This window comes from Scyliorhinus canicula, chromosome 6, assembly GCF_902713615.1.
Source record: "Scyliorhinus canicula chromosome 6, sScyCan1.1, whole genome shotgun sequence".
Classification (NCBI taxonomy): Eukaryota; Metazoa; Chordata; class Chondrichthyes; order Carcharhiniformes; family Scyliorhinidae; genus Scyliorhinus; species Scyliorhinus canicula.
In genome coordinates this window covers 148627112-148634764 of record NC_052151.1, presented here as the reverse complement: position 1 = coordinate 148634764, position 7653 = coordinate 148627112, and the positions used below count along the sequence as shown (strand labels likewise).

The window sequence follows — 7653 nt, the reverse complement described above, 5'->3', positions numbered from 1 at the left end:
CACCCAAAACAGACCAAAGCCTCATTACCCGATACAAATCAGGCTCCAGTTTGTAGTGATATTCAGATATCAATATACATGATCAATGTATGTAAACATAGTACAGTAATTTCAACACTTGATGGCTCAAAGTCAGATACTATAAGAACCGGATTCCCGCTCTTTTTAGTTAGTTAGAGAGTGTGATCCAGAACAGTGAACAAGCAAGGCATAGAATAGCTAGAGACAGAGAAGTTAGAACTAGTTTGTTATAATAGTGTATAGTTATATAGTTATCTGTATTGTACTTTATTTCTTTATAGTTAGTTTAGTATTGAGTAAAAGAACTCACAGTTTCTTACTTTATTACTCATTAAATAGTTTATCTTTCAACAAGAAGACTATTGGTCATTTTATCATCCTGGTGGTTTCAAGAGTAATATATATGTTTCAGATAAGTCATTATTTGAAATATAGCATGGTACCAGCGAGTTTTAAATCTTTTAAGAAAGACTAACGAAGATTTAGTATAGAAAAGAAGAAAGAAAAAGAAAAAATGGATTCAACTATTCGACTATAGCAATCATCACAACATTGAAAACGTTGACGCAAACAATCTATCAATGGACCATGTTCAAGCACCAAGACATCGAAAGACCACTGAAAATTTAAATTGGAAGTTGTTCAATCAACAATTTCAACTTTACCTAGAAGCTAGTAATGTAGGTGCAGCTCAAGAAGCTCGAAGGATCGCGTTATTTCTATTTCCTGCAGGACAGCAAGCAATCAAAATATTCAACTCATTTCATTTTAGTGCTGGTGAAGATAAAACTAAATTTGATCAAGTGATAGCGAAGATTGATGAACATTGTAAAATGCAGACAAATGAGATTTTAGAATGACTGAAATTTCATAGGAGAATTCAAAAACTGGTGAACCTGTGAATAATCTCATCACAGATCTCAAGCTCTTAGCTAAAACATGTAACTATGAAAATCTACCTAATTCACTTGTCAGAGATCACATAGCATATGGTATACTTGATGATAATGTCAGAGAAGCGTTAATTCGTCAAAATAAGTTAACTCTACAAATCGCAATTGACAAATGTACAACAGCAGAACAAACCAGAAGCCAGTATCTAGTATTATATCCAAAAGAAAAAAGCGCAAATCTCTACCACGAGTCAGAGAAAATTAAAATGGTGTCGCAAGCAAAGCAGAAATCTGTAAGGAACAGAAGCTATCCTCTGCGAGCATTATCGAGCTCTGCACATGCGCACTACGCACCAAAATGCGAGACGTTCAAGAAGACGTCTGCGCATGTGTGCACATCACAATTACGTCATGACAACAACATGATAACGTGTCACAGATGTGGTAATGCCCACTTAAATGGAAATTGTCCAGCTTTTGGCAAACGGTGTTTAAAATGTCAGAAACTCAACCATTATACTTCACAGTGTCAATCAACTGCTACATACAGTCCTCCTGCACACAAAAATATCACAAAGTACGAGCTGTGGACAAAACGGAAGAAATCAACACACCAGACGATTCCACGGAAGATGACAATATTTTTTCATTAGAAGATACTTTCTTCATTGGTGTTGTTGATTCGTTCATCAAGCAGGATCTACAAGCAAGCAAGGATCATCTTAAAACAATGAAGTTACCTCATCGAGAGTATCAAAAAAATCTTCAAGCAACGGAAGAACAAAAAATTAACATAGTAAGCAACGAATGGATGACTACTGTGTATATTAACACAAGTCCAATCACTTTTAAATTGGATACCGGAGCCTCGGCGAACCTTTTGAATTCCAAGGACCTGTCCAAGATCAAGAGTCATTATGAAATGATTCCTCCAGAATGCTCATTGCGTGATTACAATGGCAACCCCATTTTTTCACATGGATCCTACTACTCAAGTCCCACAAACAGAGACATTAAACAACAAGTAAGGTTCGAGATTGTCAATGCTACTCGTTCATCATTACTTGGAGCACAAGCATGCAAAGATTTACTCTCATACAGTGAATCTTCTTGAATACCTGTCAATCAAGTGCACTCACTGATGATGTTCAGCAACTCTTACAATACCCAAATGTTTTTCAAGGTATGGGCACGTTATCTTTTCAGTACAAATTCCAACTGAGAAAGGATGCCAAATCGGTGATCCATCCACCTAGACGTGTTCCTGCTCCACCTAAAGATTGACTGAAAGCTGAATTGTCAAGACTTCAAACTCAAGGAATAATCTCTAAGGTTACTCAACCTACTGACTGGGTAAGCTCCCTAGTCTGTGTAAAAAAACCTACAGGTGAAATAAGAATCTGTATGGACCCAAAAGATCTCAATAGACGTGTCAAGAGAGAGCATTAGCCAATACCAAAGAAAGAAGATTCACTGTTGAGGTGGCAAATGCTAAAATATTTACCATGCTTGATGCGTCTCAAGGATTTTGGCAGATGCAATTAGAAAACTCCAGTAAACTTCTTTGTACTTTTAATACACCTTTTGGAAGGTACTGTTTCAATAGGATGCCTTTGGTTTTTTTCACATAACAATGGAACAGATGACTGAGAACACAGAAGGAGTTCGGGTTTATGTTGACGACATAATCGTCTGGTCAACAACACCTAAAGGGCATATAAAGCATCTTCAGAAGGATTTCCAGAGAATTGACAATGATGGTTTAAAGTTAAACAAGGCCAAGTGCATGTTTGCAGCCTCATCTTTAAGATTCCTAGGTGACAACATAATGGCTGAAGACATTAAACCAGATCAAGACAAAGTGCAAGCTATCAAGGCAATGCAAATTCCTAAAGATAAGAAGGCTGTCTTCTACTTTCCCGGATTTGTCAACTTTCTAGGAAAGTTCATTTCAAATCTATCCGCGAGACCAACTGCTCTACATCAATTGATCAGAAAGAACACAGAATTCACCTGGACTGACAAACATACTGCAGAATGGACTGATTTGAACCAACAATTGATACAAGCTCCATGCTTATCATTCTTTGATTCTACAAAACCAACCAAAATTTCAACTGATACAAGTAAAAATGGCATAGGTGCTGTTTTACTGCAACAAGACCGTTATGATAATTGGGATCCTATTGCCTACGCGTCAAGATCAATGATTGACACTGAGTGTAGGTACGCCCAAATCGAAAAAGAGTGTCTAGGGTTAGTCACGGGAATTTCCAAATTCCACGACTACGTATCTGGTGTACCCAACTTCACAGTGAAAACTGACCACCGTCCACTAGTACACATCTTGGCACAAAACTTAAATGACATGACTCCAAGATTTCAATGTTTAATGATGAAATTGAGAAGATATGATTTCACACTGAAGTATACACCAGGTAAAGAATTAGTAATTGCTGATACTTTATCTAGGTCAGTCAACACTGACATTCTCCAAGAAGAATCCATCAATGATGTTGATTCAGATTTGCAACTATTCAAAGATTTACTACCTGTATCAGATGTCAAATTTCAGCAAATTCGCATTGAAACTCGGAAAGATACCACATTAATGAAAGTTATGAAACATCTTCAAGAAAGATGTCCCAAAGGCAATTGTCCGCAATATCAATCCATTCATTCAGAACTGACTATTGTAGATGGTATATTGCTGAGACAAAATCGCATTTTAATTCCACAAAGCATGCGTTCTGAAATGCGGTCGAGATTACATGAAGGTCATCTAGGCATTGAAAAATGTAGAAGACGTGCCAGGCAGTCTATCTATTGGCCTTGTATCAACAATGGTATTGTGGCATCGCTTCTCAGCGTTTTGGCTAAGATCATGTGTAGTATCTGCTCTGCCTTTTGGCTCAGATCTGGTATGTCTCTCTTGTGGTGAGCATGAATTGGATTCAATTTGAATTGATTTTTGGAGCAGGCAAGGAGCTGGATTAGGGGTTTGCCCCTGTCCACACTCTGAGCCCTGACTTTGTAACTCAGAAAAAGTAATAAAAAAAAACAAAAAACAATGGTATTGCGAACATGATATTGTTGTGTTCAACATGTCAATCCCATCAAAATCATCAATGCAAAGCACCACTGCAACCACATGATCTAGTAACATCAACATGGATCAAGGTTGGTGCTGTGGCGGAATTCTCCGACCCCCCGGGGGGTGGGAATCGTGCCGTGCCGGTCAGCGGGTCCCCCACGGCGATTCTCCGGCCCGCGATGGGCCGAAGTCCCACCGCTGTCAGGCCTTTCCCGCTGGTGTGGTTTAAACCACCTCTGGTACCGGTGGGATTGGCGGCGCGGGTGGCCTCCGGGGTCCTGGGGGTGGGGCGCGGGGCGATCTGACCCCGGGGGGGTTCCCCCACGGCGGCCTGGCCCGCAGTCGGGGCACACCGATCGGCGGGCTGGCCTATGCCATGGTAGCACTCTTTTTCTTTCGCCCCCACCATGGCCTTCACCATGGCGGGGGCTGAAGAGACCCCCTCCACTGTGCTCCGGCGCATGCGCGGACTTATGCCAGCCGGCAAAGTCCTTTCGGCCCCGGCTGGCGTGGCGCCAAAGGCCGTTCACGCCAGCCGGCGGAGTGGAAACCACTCCGGCGCGGGCCAGCCCCTAAAGGTGTGGAGAATTCCGCACCTTTGGGGCGGCCCGACGCCGGAGTGGTTCACGCCACTCCAACATGCCGGGACCCCCGCCCCGCCGGGTAGGGGAGAATCCCGGCCCTGATCTTTTTCACTTTTTTGGAAAAGACTATCTTGTAGTCATTGACTATTTTTCCAATTTTCCTGAGTTAGTGAAACTGAACGGCATCACATCTAACAATGTCATAAAGGCATGCAAGGAGATTTTGCCAGACATGGTATTCCCAGTATCGTAATGTCTGACAATGGCCCTTGTTTCTCAAGCCATGAATGGCATGATTTCTCATTGAAATACAACTTTCAACATGTTACTTCTAGCCCACATTTTCCGCAATCAAATGGAAAAGCAGAGAAAGGTGTTCACATCATGAAACAGCTACTTAGCAAATCTAAAGAATCTGATTCTGATTTTTACTTAGCTTTACTCAATTACAGCAAATCTCCTCTATCAACAGGCTTATCTCCATCTCAAATGTTGTACAACAGTTTTGAGGATAACATTACCTCAATCACACTTTCCTGATCAAGAACAAAAAAATCTTTTTAAAAGGATGCAACAACAGAAAATAAGTCAAAAAGATATTTTGATCAACATTCGAAAGAACTGTCTACTCTATCTGATGACGATATACTTAGATTCAGATTTCCTGAAGGAGGCTGGTTTGACAAAGCTCACATAATTAGGCAATTCTTACCAAGATCTTATCTGATCAGAACTTCTGATGAAACCATTCTAAGAAGAAATAGAAGAGATCTACTTCAAGTCAAAGATATTGTCAACATTTTTCCAGATCTTGATTTGAACCAGACTGTTTCCAAACAACTTGAAAGAAGAATGCAATCAAATGTACTGATTCACAACGAACTGGAGAATTCTTCATCACCTTTGAAGTTGAGACGATCAACAAGGAGAAGTAGACCCAATCGTCTGAATTTGTGAACATTTTCAATAATCTAGTGATTACTGTATACTGTTTACACTGCATTTCTTATGTAAAGTTTATTTTCAGCTATTTCAAAGAAAAAGAAAGGGGGGATGTAGTGATATTCAGATATCAATTTACATGATCAATGTACGTAAATGTAGTACAGTCATTTCAACACTAGATGTCTCAAAGTCATGTACTATAAGAACCGGATTCCTGCTCTTTTTAGTTAGTTAGAGAGTGTGATCCAGAACAGTGAACGAGCCAGACAGAATAGCTAGTGAGAGAAGTTAGAACTATTTTGATATAATAGTGTATAGTTATATAGTTATCTGTATTGTACCTTATTTCTTTATAGTTAGTTTAGTATTGAGTAAAAGGACTCACAATTTATTATTTTATTACTCATTAAATAGTTATCTTTCAACAAGAAGAGTATTGGTCATTTTATCATCCTGGTGGATTCAAGAGTAATATATATATTTTAGATAAGTCATTATTTGAAATATAACACAGTTGTTAATTGCATATGAATAATGTGTAATTGTAATGTGTATCTCTAATTACATATTTAGGACAATCATACCATTTTTGTCAGCAATACAAAAGCTTCCCTTAAACCCATCAACTAGTCATGTACAGTTGACATCAGAAATGGTTAGTTCCAACAGTATTTAAAGGAGAACTTGCCTGTAAGTATTTATCACTGGAACCACAAGAAATACCTCTTGTTTGCATTACTATGCCATCATTTTGCAGTCAAATAGTTGCACTTTTGCTTGTAGTTGTTGCTTAACCTTTGGGTAACAAGAGAGTACCGCCTACTTCAGAAGATAGGATTTTTTATGGCTGTTGTATCTTGGCAAGAGCAACAGGAGCAACAGAAGCAATAGGTGGAATCTTGTGAAGGCAATAGGGTCTCAGCCAACCACTAGAAAGCCAGTGAGATCCTCACGTTGCTTCTTTGTGAGAAGTCCTGCCACATCATGTGTCATTCGGGCACTTGACAGGCCAGCGGCACAGGCCTTGCCCTGGGACCAAGGATTCCAGGAGTGGAAATCCTGACGGCCAAGAGCTGCCAGCCAATTAAAAACCCATAGCCCTTTTCTACTCAGCTCCACTACCAGGACGTGGTAGCTGCCACCGGTATGACACCCACCCAAGACTTTAACTTGAGAAATGATCCAGGCACATGAGTGATGGTGGAAGGGGGTTCCAGGAGATGGGGTGAGAATAGGAGGGGGTCAGTTGCAAGAATGTTGTCTATTGCCCACTTAATGGCCTTAACTGGTAGCAGAACGGGAAAGCTCTCCATCGGCCTAGTGGAGCCCCACAGGGATCTGTGCTTGGGCCATAGCTATTCACAATATACAATGATGAATTGGATGAAGGAACCAAAAGTTGATGACATGAAACTTAGTGGGAAGGTGAATGGTGAGGAGGATGTTAAGAGGATTCAAGGTGATTTAGGCAAGATGAGTGAGTGGACAAATGCGTGACAAATGAAGTATAACATTGATAAATGTAAAGTTATCCAAATCGGATGTCGAAACAGAATGACAGAGTATTACTTAAATGATGATATATTAGGAAATGTTGATGTACAAAAGGGTATCCTAGTACACCCATCACTAAAAACAAGCATTCAGATACAGACTCTTTAGGAAGGAAAATGGCATAATGGCCTTAATTGTGAAAGGACTTGAGTATAGGAGGAAGAATGTCTTACTGCAGCTGTACAAGGCCTTGGTGAGATACCACAGCTTGTGTCGTGACAGTGCCCCTAGATCTGTCAAAGCGCCTGAATTTCTTCTTCAGCATGTCAATGGCCTGTTCAGTCACATATCTGGTGGTTATATAGCAGTCATTATAATGCTGCTGGGCTTCAGTGGTTAGGTCTCTGATGGGGGTTGTGAGCCAAGTTTGCAGTGGAGACCTCCTGTTACCTAGCAACCACCCCTTAAATCTGTTTCTTGGTCTGAAGAGGTCAGGGAGCATGGGCTGCTGCAGGATTAAAGCATCATGGCAGTGGTCTAGAAATCTTGGGTACACCCACAAAAGTTATTTTTATGGCTGCACGAGATTGACATTCATGGAGCGGAAGCCCGTGTAGTCGAT

The 7653-nt window shown here is 40.5% G+C and overlaps 1 non-coding gene across 1 annotated transcript; it reads left to right on the top strand.

Annotated features, from left to right (window-relative positions):
• The first annotated feature begins 3770 nt into the window (after positions 1-3770).
• On the top strand, positions 3771-3964 carry LOC119968105. The gene has a single exon (XR_005461126.1). It is a non-coding gene; the product is annotated as a U2 spliceosomal RNA (small nuclear RNA).
• The last annotated feature ends 3689 nt before the right edge of the window (positions 3965-7653 follow it).